At 38.2% G+C, this 10,929-nt stretch overlaps 1 pseudogene; it reads left to right on the plus strand.

Moving 5' to 3' along the window:
• Window positions 1–4,532, plus strand: part of LOC109825135 — a 9,510-nt pseudogene extending 4,978 nt beyond the window's left edge.

Genomic DNA, 10,929 nt, shown 5'->3' on the forward strand with positions numbered 1-10,929 from the left:
AATAAAATATGTGTTTATTTGCAATTTTTAAGTAAGAAAGCAAGGGGATAAATAGAAGCATATCCATCTACAATTTTTGGATGGTTAATATTGTAACCTTCCTGTCCCCCTCTTAAAAAAATATCTGAACCCATTGTAAGACCAATTTTGGTGATGTAACTTTCATTCCCTTCTTATACTCTATAGTGAACAAACCTTGGTTATAGTGTATCATCTCTATCTGTTCTTGTCTATTCAAACACAATTAAATTTTTTTTTACCTCCTCTCCTTGGGTTTACTTTAATCATTCTCTTCCAATACCAGCCTCGATATCCAAAACCCACATTTAATTTTTTATTTCTATTTTTATTTTTTTATTTTTTGGCAAACAGCCTGCATGGATGGGTTATCCAAATTATTTACCCAATCATCATTAACTCTTGATCATATGGGGTAAATTACAATAATAACCCTACAGGTATAACTAAACATCATTCTCCCTCTATGTTAGCTTTCTAAACTCTTTCTTCATTATTTTCCCAATCTCTTCATTATTCCCACTCTCTCTCTCTCTCTCTCTCTCTCTCTCTCTCTCTCTCTCTCTCTCTCCCTCTCAAAATACCAAATCCTATTAGGACTTTAAGAACAATGGGTATGCCTTGCTGAACAATAGGTGGAAAATCAGTACAAGAATGAAGAACATGAGCCTCTCTCTCTCTCTCTCTCTCTCTCTCTCTCTCTCTCTCTCTCTCTCTCAAAATAAAAACCCTCTCTCTCTCTCTCTCTCTCTCTCTCTCTCTCTCTCTCTCTCTCTCTCAAAATAGCAAATCCTATTAGGACTTTAATAACAGTGGGGATGCATCATTGCAGAACAGTAGGTGGAAAATCAGTTTGAGAATGAAGAACATGAGCTTGAAAAGAGTGTAGAGCTAGAGCAAGGTTTGATTACACAGATATGGTTATTGTTGTAATTTACCTTATGTTTAAAGCTAACCATGCTTGGATAAGGAATTTGGATGGAAACCATCCATGGGGGTTTCTTGAAAGTTGTAACAACTTAAAGGATTTGAGGGCCTTATTTAGAATGATCAAGATTTGGGTTAATGTGGAAATAAAAAAGATTTGACAGTCTTGTATCATAAAAAACTCTTCTATTATTGTTTTAGCCATTTGCTAGGTTACCTGAACACTTTATATAGTCTCATGTGTCTGTGTCCGAGACTCCATGGACACTTCTTGAATACACACACACATTTATTCTGACGGGTACTCAATTATATAGCACATGTTTTGTTCAAAACGCTTGTGATACACTTCTTGAACGTATACCATACACTTCACCTTAAGTTTTAGCACATACCTAGTCCATACGTATGATTTATAGGGTCATTAGGTATCTAGTTCAAAAACGAGCGAGTTTTTTAATTTATAACGTGTTCAATAAAAGAAAACATAAAAATAGTAAAAGGATTTTAGTTTTTGTATCATGCGAACGAAAAACAATATTAATCTCATATAGATTATAATAATATGGATATATATAGCTGTCCCTGTATCCTAACTTTTAGAATGTTTTTGTGTCCCGCACCCGCACCCGCACCCATATCCGCGCAACATAGGCCATTTGTTTCTAGTAGACTTGTAATTTTCTGCTTATTTATTTTTTGACAAAAGGAACACAAATACTATCTAGTATCTTGTCAGATATCTAACATAGGCATAAAGCATTTGTGATGGCTTTTATGCTGCTGTAACTTAGTTTTGACTCAATAATGTGCTAGATTAAGTTGAAATTTCTAGTTTTCCGGTGCCTTCTAATTTCAAATGAGGAACTTATTTAAAAAGAACTGATTTAAAAAACTTCAATGTCACAGCTGTATGGCCTCATTTTATGAAATTCCTGATGCCAAACACTGATCTTTTATTTTTTGAAAAATTAGTATAATTCCAGTAATTAGATACAGCTGCTTATCAGATTGTTTTCATGAAAATGGTTCATGTAGGTGGTTTTTTTATACTTTAACGAGAGGATGTTGGTGTTAGTTGCTAAATGATATCTATTTCTGATCCTTTAATGGGAAGTTGCATCTATTTGAGTGTCTTATGAAGTGCAGTTCCATGTTTAGATACTTCATATTAAGTTGGTTATGTATGCTACCCTATCCCTACCTATCTTTATTCTGAATATACATCTGATAGGGTTATTCCTATCTTAATTTTGAATGTTGATAAAAGAAGTCTAATGATATTATTTCAGCCATTGCCTTCAGATATTTTAGATAGACTATGGATTTGGAGCCTGGATCAACATTGCTATACTAGTAAAATATGTTTTTGTTCTACTGCATTCTAATTCTTTTTTCCCCCTAATCTTTTTAGATATAGGGTGTATGGTAGTTCAAATAGTTCTTATAATGCATTCGTTAACAAATTGAACATATTATTCATCACAGTTTGGCTCCTGTCAGAAATATACATGCATATACTTGATTGGAGCCTGGATCAACATTGCTTTACTAGTAAAATATGTTTTTGTTGTACTGCTTGCTAATTCAATTTTTTAAATCTTTTTAGCTATAGGCTGTATGGTGGTCCAAGTAATTCTTATAATACATTTGTGAACAAATTGAACATATTCATCACAGTTTGGCTTGTATCAGAAATATGCATGCATATACTTGTTTTGACTTTTGTTGTATTATCACGCATCTGTTCTGTCTTTCTGTGTTCAACTACGATTTAGAAGATTTTATTTGTGTTTTATATACATTCATGTCCTATTTCTTTAACATTTGAGTTTTCGTATTTAACTGCTGTAGTAGTATGACAATGTGCATGAGTTCCTTGGTCCAAGTTCAAGGTGTATATGCCCCTTGTGGGTGAGGAGATGGTCCTTCAAATTCAAGTGCACCAAGAAATCTTTGTTGATTCTTCCTTTTGAACATGTTATCTCATGACTATTTTTTGTATCTTGTTGCCTGTGCAAAAATGATCACTCATAGTCTGTTACTCATTACATTCCCCGTCAAGTCTCATTGCAAAATATTTATCCCCAAAAAAGTCTCATTTTAAAACTCAAACCCAAGGAGTTTCTCAATTGCCCAAGTTTTATGCCTTATAGATGATTAACAACTCTTTGTTTCTCATACTCATTAAGTTCTTCTTTTCCCATTCAAAATTTTATGTCTGCTGTATTATGTATATTGCTGAATGGTATACTTGCTATTCAGGTTAGTATTTTATTGATATCTCAAACAACATTAGATTTCTTCCATCATTTTACTTGCTTGCCCTCATTTATATTTGCCATACTGTTTCTATTTTACAGGGATATGTGATTTATCGTGTGCGTGTGAGGCGTGGAGGCAGGAAGAGACCTGTCCCCAAGGGTATTGTTTATGGTAAGCCTAAGAACCAGGGTATTACTCAGCTCAAGTTCCAGAGAAACAAAAGGTCAGTTGCAGAGGAGAGAGCTGGGAGAAAGGTAGGAGGCCTTAAGGTCCTCAACTCTTACTGGATTAATGAGGTTAGTGAAACCTTTCACCTATTCATGTAGTTCTCTTCATTTTATAGAAGATTAGGGTAAGTTACAGTTTACAATAAACAGTCGCTTAATCTATATTTCTGGTTTTCAGAAAGCCCCCCCCCCCCCCAAAAAAAAAAAAAAGAAAAAAAGAAAAAAAAAGAAAAACGAAAGCTCAACAAAGAACCCTCCGTCTTTGATAATTCAGACGTGGATAGACACCTGCATGGAAATTCTATATTAATTATAGAAAACATGGTTTCTGCTTTTTATCCAAAAAATTAACCCCCCCCACCACCCTGTATTTCCTTCATTTGGACTTCTGGATTCTGAAGTTCAGTCATCTGTAACTACAAATACAAAACTTCGTTATGGATTAAAAGTTTCATTCGTAATGATAGATGAGGGGGTTTCTGGAATATAAATGAAGGGTTTTCTTGTAATTTGCAGTATAAATTATTTCAAACTCCTGAATTTTCCTTTAACTTTTCAGGACTCTACCTACAAATACTTTGAAGTTATTCTTGTTGATGCTGCTCATAATGCTATTCGTAACGATCCAAGGATCAACTGGATATGCAAAGGAGTGCACAAGCACCGTGAACTTCGTGGTCTTACTTCTGCTGGAAAGAAGTATCGTGGGCTCAGAGGCAAAGGGCATTTGTACCACAAGAACAGGCCTTCTCGCAGGGCAACTTGGAAGAGGAACCAGACCAAATCTCTTCGTCGATACCGCTAAGTTTCTATTCAGGACAATTTGTTGCTCTTTTGGCTTATCTGGACTCGAGATACTATTTTGCTTACAATTTTGTAGCCTCCGTGACTTGTTGGTTTAAATGTCTGGAAAACTTGAAATTATTAGTTATCTTTGTATTTGTATCCTGAATTGTTTCATGCACTTTGTTCTATGTTGGCATGTATGGTTGATACCGTTGAGATCTTATTCAGGGCAGTTTGTTGCCGTTTGTTGCTTATCTGGACTCTGAGATACTCTTTATTTGCAATTTGTAATCTATGTGTCTTTTAGGTGGTTTTATGGTGCAATTAGTATTGTATTGGCTTATGTGGTTAACTAGTGTTTTTTGAGCGGACGCATATCGGCCAAAAGCCTATTGTTGCCGCTTATTTACTTTGGGTTCTGATGAGTATCTTGGATTCCATGTCCTTTCTTGCTGGTTGATGTCGTCTCATGTTGTGATTGGGAAATGACTTTTGCACTGCAAATATTCTTTACTCGTTTCAGTAGAAATCAGAAGTGAAGAAAGATTTTGACTTTTCAACATAATGAAAATTAACAAGCATTCTGCCCGTGCTTGCACCGGTGAGTTTGAGTTTGGTTTCTTTGGTTTGTACATCCGATTGTTTATTTTTTTTTATATTTTTTGGTTCTCTACGATTTTCTTGTTTTGCCTATGGTCTTGTTTTCCAAAATTGAATTGTACTAAGATTCAATGTAGATAACCTGAGTTGGAGCTTATTTTCTTATAAAATAATTGCAAAATAAGGAGGTGCATGATTTGTTTTCAAAATTTGATATTAAAACTAGATGGTTTGACTATAGAACTCTCCTTTATAATATCTCACTTTTTTTACAATATTCTAAAAAAAAAGAAAAGAAAATATACCCCACTGAATAAGTGCGTACATAATTTTTGTTTTAAATTTTTTAAATTCAAAATTAGGGAGGGATACATGCGAGTTTTATAAGCCACCATGAGCAGCCAAATTTTACTTTGTTAACATCCAAAAAACACCCATTCAACGTTTCAAACTCAAGAACCTTTATAACAAAAAGACCCATCAACCAAGACCACCATTCTAAACAAATCCAAGTTATAACCCCAATAATCCACTCTTAGTTGATATATTGGCCTTTAACCCTTTGCTATGTCATGACTCTTAACATTACAAGATACAGTGTCAAACACACACATTTGTATCTTGATTCTAGTTATTCATGAAGATTAGTATTTGTAATTTTTGTTTCATCCAATAACATCAGGATCACACATAAGACCATCTCCAGCAGGTAGGCAAATTTTTACCCTCTCTCTCCTGCCACATCACTTTATTCTCCCACCACATAATTCAATAATACCCATTTCCCTATCAACTCTGCAGCAGCTAGTTTTTCATAAACATTTTTACTTTATTTGGGACCCACCAATACCACATCACACCAACATCACACCAACATTTTTACTTTCATAAACATATACCCCTCTCCCATTGGACCACCTCTTTTTAATTTTTTTTTTGTTTTTTTTATGTAGCTTGTGGGACCCATTCATTTGCTTTTCATGAAATTTCACCGAAGGGAAATTTTTCCCCATCTGCACAAGTTTAGAATTTTCCCTACCCTCTTCCCTAGCTGCTGCATGCAAAAAGTGTCACTTTCCCTTCCTGCTGCACATAGTCTAAAAGGTTGACAAACTAACTGATATCCTTTTAAACTAATTCACCTAATGACAGACTTTAAGAAAAATATAGTAACTTGGTTCCCACTTATCTAATCTAATCTAATTCAAAAGAAAAAAAGAGGGGGAAAAAAAGAGTCCGATGACAAACAATACTAGGATAACCGCAAGCATGGCCAAGGCTCCCAAGCCAGCTGCAATAGCAAGTGTCGCTGTTGAGATCTTGTTAGAATCAACAGTTGCATGGGACGAGAAATAGGTTTCTGTGTGCACGTTGTTGCCCGACGACCTTGCTGGAGTTGAGACTGGACGCAGAGAAACTTGAGCGGGAGGTGGAGCTGCAACCCGAGGCGAAACTATAATATTACAAATATATGTAGCGTCGAAGAAGTTGTTAATGGTGACTTGAGGTATTGGCTTCTTCGATGGCGATGGCGATGGCCATGACGATGGCAGTGAGGCCAGGGTAAAACAGGTGTCGTTGGCGGGGATGGTCTTGGAATCAGCGTCGAAGGAGATGGCGCATTGCAAGGTGGCAATGTAGGAGGCAGCGTCGACGATGGCGGCGATGGTACCTTGGATCATGGCGATGGCCGGAGTTGGAGGTGGCGACAGCGATGGATTTGGAGGTGGCATCGATGGTGAAGATGGGCACTTAAACTGCGATGGGGTAGGATCGATGCAGCGTCGATGAAGGGGACGGCATTGACTGTGGTGGCGTTGGTGATGGTGCCAACAATGGTGACGATGGTGATGGTGCCGACAAAGGATAGAGCTGGTGATGGCGACGATAGCGATTGGGATAGAGTAGTTTGTTTAGGGGATGATGCAACGCATGGTGAATGAGTTGGTGACGATCTCTAGGGTTGATTGGTACCGTGATGGTGATGGTCGCGGTTGTGGTGGGCGGTGCGCACGGTGGGGGTTGTGGCTTTAAAAAAAATGAGGATTTAAACTATTTCTTTTTCCACATCTACTATTTTATGTAGTATAATTTGTTCTACTCACAAAATAGCAAATCCATATTTTCTTTATTTTTGATGTGTTTCACTTCATTCTTCTGCTCATTTCAGCACCACCAGCAGCCGCCTCTCCTTCTCCATCTTCACCAGTCGCACCACCTCTTCCCTTGCATATTTCAGCCTCCACCAAAAGCCTTCTCTTCTCCCGTTCTTCCGCCTCCACAGCCTCCCCTCCTCTACTCTCGCACCTGAGAAGCTTGCCCCCCCTTTGATCCCTCCGCCTCAAGCAATCTCAGCAGCCCTCCCCCCGGCTCACGTCCCCGCCGAGCAAACCAACAAGTCGCTGCCTTCCTCTCTGCCGAGCAGCCCATACAAACCCCATGCCTCTCTTCCACCCCTCCCCGAGCAGCCCCACTACTGATTTCGACATCGCCGCGCCGCCGTTCGTATTCATCATCATTTTCTTCACTGTCACCACTTTTCAGATTGTCGCCAGATCTCATTTTGTGCCGTCTTTGAATCGAGTCCGACTTTGCAATCCGTTGGTATATGGCCGACCCTGAAGCCGAAGACGCCTAGTTTGTGATTGATCCAGATAACGGCGTAGTTGATTTACAGCTTTCTCAGTGGTTTGACTATCAGCCGTTTGAGACTGTAGACGGATACATGGAGCGCGTGACTCATCAGATTACCGAGAGCGTAGAGAGCCATCTGGGAATTAGCTCGTGGCACCGACATTTCCATCCAAACACGCCGCTTCATCCCAATTACGTAGTTCTCGGAGAAGAACTTCCACCACTCAGATTCGGAGTTATTACACCGCCTCCTGAGGTCCATCACGTCGAACCAGTTCAGCTCGACGAAGGTTTATTTTTCTATCGACCTAATATTTTCGGAACCGCTATTGCATGCATGCTATTATCAATTTTAATATCAATTGCGATTGTGATGTATTCCGTTTGATTAGTGAGTGAGCGATTCTATTGCCAAGTATATTTGCTGATCTAATATTACGAATCGAACTGTATTAAGAGGAAAAAATTATTACATTGATTATCTGAATAATTTACAAAGGTCTGAACTTAGTACATTTGCAAATTTTGCTTAAAAGCCATCAGAAGCTTCATCTTCTTCTTGAACTTCCTGCCTAGATCGATCGCTGATTTGGCGAAGCATTGTTGCCGTTGATCTTCGTACCTGCATCACATTGTTTCACATCAACTCTTCTTTGGAATTGGGTCCCGGTGCTGCTTTCCAATCATGCAGTCGGTACAAACAGTTGTTGGAGCCTCTAATTATGGTAGTCCAAGCACCATTCTTTTGACATTGGGTCCCGGTGCTGCTTTCCAATCATGCAATCAGTACAAACAGTTGTTGGAGCCTCCAATTGTGGTAATCCAAGCATCATTCTTTTGACATGAAGAGTTCTCAGCCCTTTGTGACTCAAATGCCCATATCTATAGTGCCAAAGGTGTGACAGATCTTGTGTAGTTGTGTGAAAACAAGCAGTCTTACTTGGTTGTGACACTGCTAACAAGATAAACATTCTATTGGCAGACATCGTGGTTTGAATAATCAAACCTCTCTCAGGATGATAAATCCTACACAAGCCATGCTGAATAAGATTTGCCAAGCTTTTTTCCTGCAACTGCCCAATACTCAGCAAATTATTCTTCAACTCGGGCACAAAGAATACTTCAGTCACCAAGTGATTAACTCCATTCACATTCAACCGTATATCTCCTTTTCCCATTACTGCCATTTTGAGTTATTCCCTAACTTCACCATTTGTCTGTAGCTCTCATCCAAATTGCAGAAAAGAAGTTTATTCACACACATATGATTGCTGCATCCCGAGTCTAAAAACCACACATCTTCTCTGTTTGCTTCGTTCATCTCAACATAGGACATCAACAACATTTCCTCTTCCTCTGTAAGCTTGGCATAATTTGCTTCTTTGTCTAAGCTTGGACATTCATACTGAAAATGTCCAAGCTTATGGTACTTATAGCATTCCACTAAAGCCTTGTTGAAGGATTGGCGCCCTCTACCTCTTCCTCTTCCTCGAGTAAATCCACGACCACGACCTCTGCCTCCTCTCTCCTCATAAGTCACTTTCAATGCCTGCTCTTCTCCGTTACCCCTATTGAACTTCTGCTCGTGAGCAACTAACGAACTTTGCAGTTCATCAATTGATAGATTATCAACGTCTTTCGACTCTTCAATAGAGCATGCAATGTAGTTGAATTTGTCGCTCAGAGATTGTAGTATTTTCTCTACTATTGTAACATCTTTCATCAATTCTCCATTTACCCTCATCTTATTTGCAACAGACATCACTCTGGAAAAATAGTCATTGACAGCTTCTCCAGACTTCATCTCAAGAGTTTCAAACTCTTTGCGAAGAGATTGAAGAATAGATCATTTCACCCTTTTGTTACCCTCGTACTTCCTCTTCATAGAGTCCCAAATCTTCTTGGAAGTATCCTTCTGTAGGATAGTCTCTAGGATGGTACGATCTATAGCCTGGAACAGATAAATTTTCACTTTTAAATCCTTCAGCTTCATCTCATCATATTTCTTCTGCTGCGCATCTGTCAGCTCTACTCCACTTTCTGACTCATCATAGCCAGTTTCCACCAAACTCCAATATTCCTTGGACCTCAAAATGTTCTCCATCAACATGCTCCAATGATCATAATGACCATCGAAACGAGGAATAGCTGGTTGCACAAAACTTCCTTATGTTGTCATCTCTCTTTTGCTGCTGCCTACCACGAATACTGCACTTCGTTTTCTTCAAGCCCAGTAGTGGCTCTGATACCAAATGTTAAGAATCAAAGAATCGAATGATTTTAACAACTTGGGAGAATGACTCTAACTTTCATTGAGAGACCGTTTCGGCTATTATAGCCTTACAAAGCAGAATTTCAGCCCACGTTCTACACTAACTAAAACATGGTAAATTAACTGAAACCTGGTAAAGAGCATAAAAGAAAAAGTCACTAACAACTCCCTACTTACTAGGAATTAAAAGAAAAAACATAGAAAATAACAAACACATCAGCAAGACCCAAATACGTATCAACCCAGCCCATCCGAAGCGCTAAGATTTATACCCTTGGAAGTGATCAAGTGTTACATGAAAGTATTTTTCATTTTCGGGAATATACGAAAAGGCCTACTGAAGCCAATCTCATTTTAACCACATTCGAAGAGAGGTGCAAATCTTGCATATAATACTCATCAATTATTATATTCATGTCCACTCGTCAATCACAATACGGATACAGATATGTCTCAGTAAGGAAAATCCACCTCTATGTGCAAAAATTGATGCATGTATACATGTAGTTAAAAAACAGATATGAAAAAAAACTAGATAATATTTAAAATATATATAATTCATATGACACAAGAGAGTACATTAATATCTTCATTATATCTGAAAGAGCGAAGATTAGATCTCTTAATCATCAAATTAACCTCAAATCCATTAACCTGATGATTAAAACTATTACAAGTGTGCGACCGACATATATTCAGATATGGATACAAATATTTCACTATTTCACTATACGTCCAAATCCATAATCATATCATGTCGAATATAAATTTTAGTAACCATATCCGCATTCTATGTACATATACGAATATTTCCTTCCCTCAAGAATAATAGCTCTCTAAGCCCCTCGGGTTTACTATATGTTTAATTTCAGTCCACTGACAGGCTGAAATCAATGGAGTCAGTGACAGCATGGCGCTTGCAATGTGAGACACCATAAAAGCTTCAAACATTTCTGTCCAAACAGATTCATCTCTGACCCCAAATTTGTAAATAACTAAGTGCATATGCTTTAGCATCCCATCCTTTGTCCTGGGCATAGATATACAGACATAGACGACAAACCAACATGAGATAAACATATATCGAGTACACGCAGCATGTAAGGTGTCCGACATGAGAACATGTTTACCATCTCTCTTCATACAACACCCACTCTCTTTAACTGAACGAGTTGTGCCTTTCCTGGTGTTTCTACCGTG

Source organism: Asparagus officinalis, chromosome 10, assembly GCF_001876935.1.
Source record: "Asparagus officinalis chromosome 10, Aspof.V1, whole genome shotgun sequence".
Lineage (NCBI taxonomy): Eukaryota > Viridiplantae > Streptophyta > Magnoliopsida > Asparagales > Asparagaceae > Asparagus > Asparagus officinalis.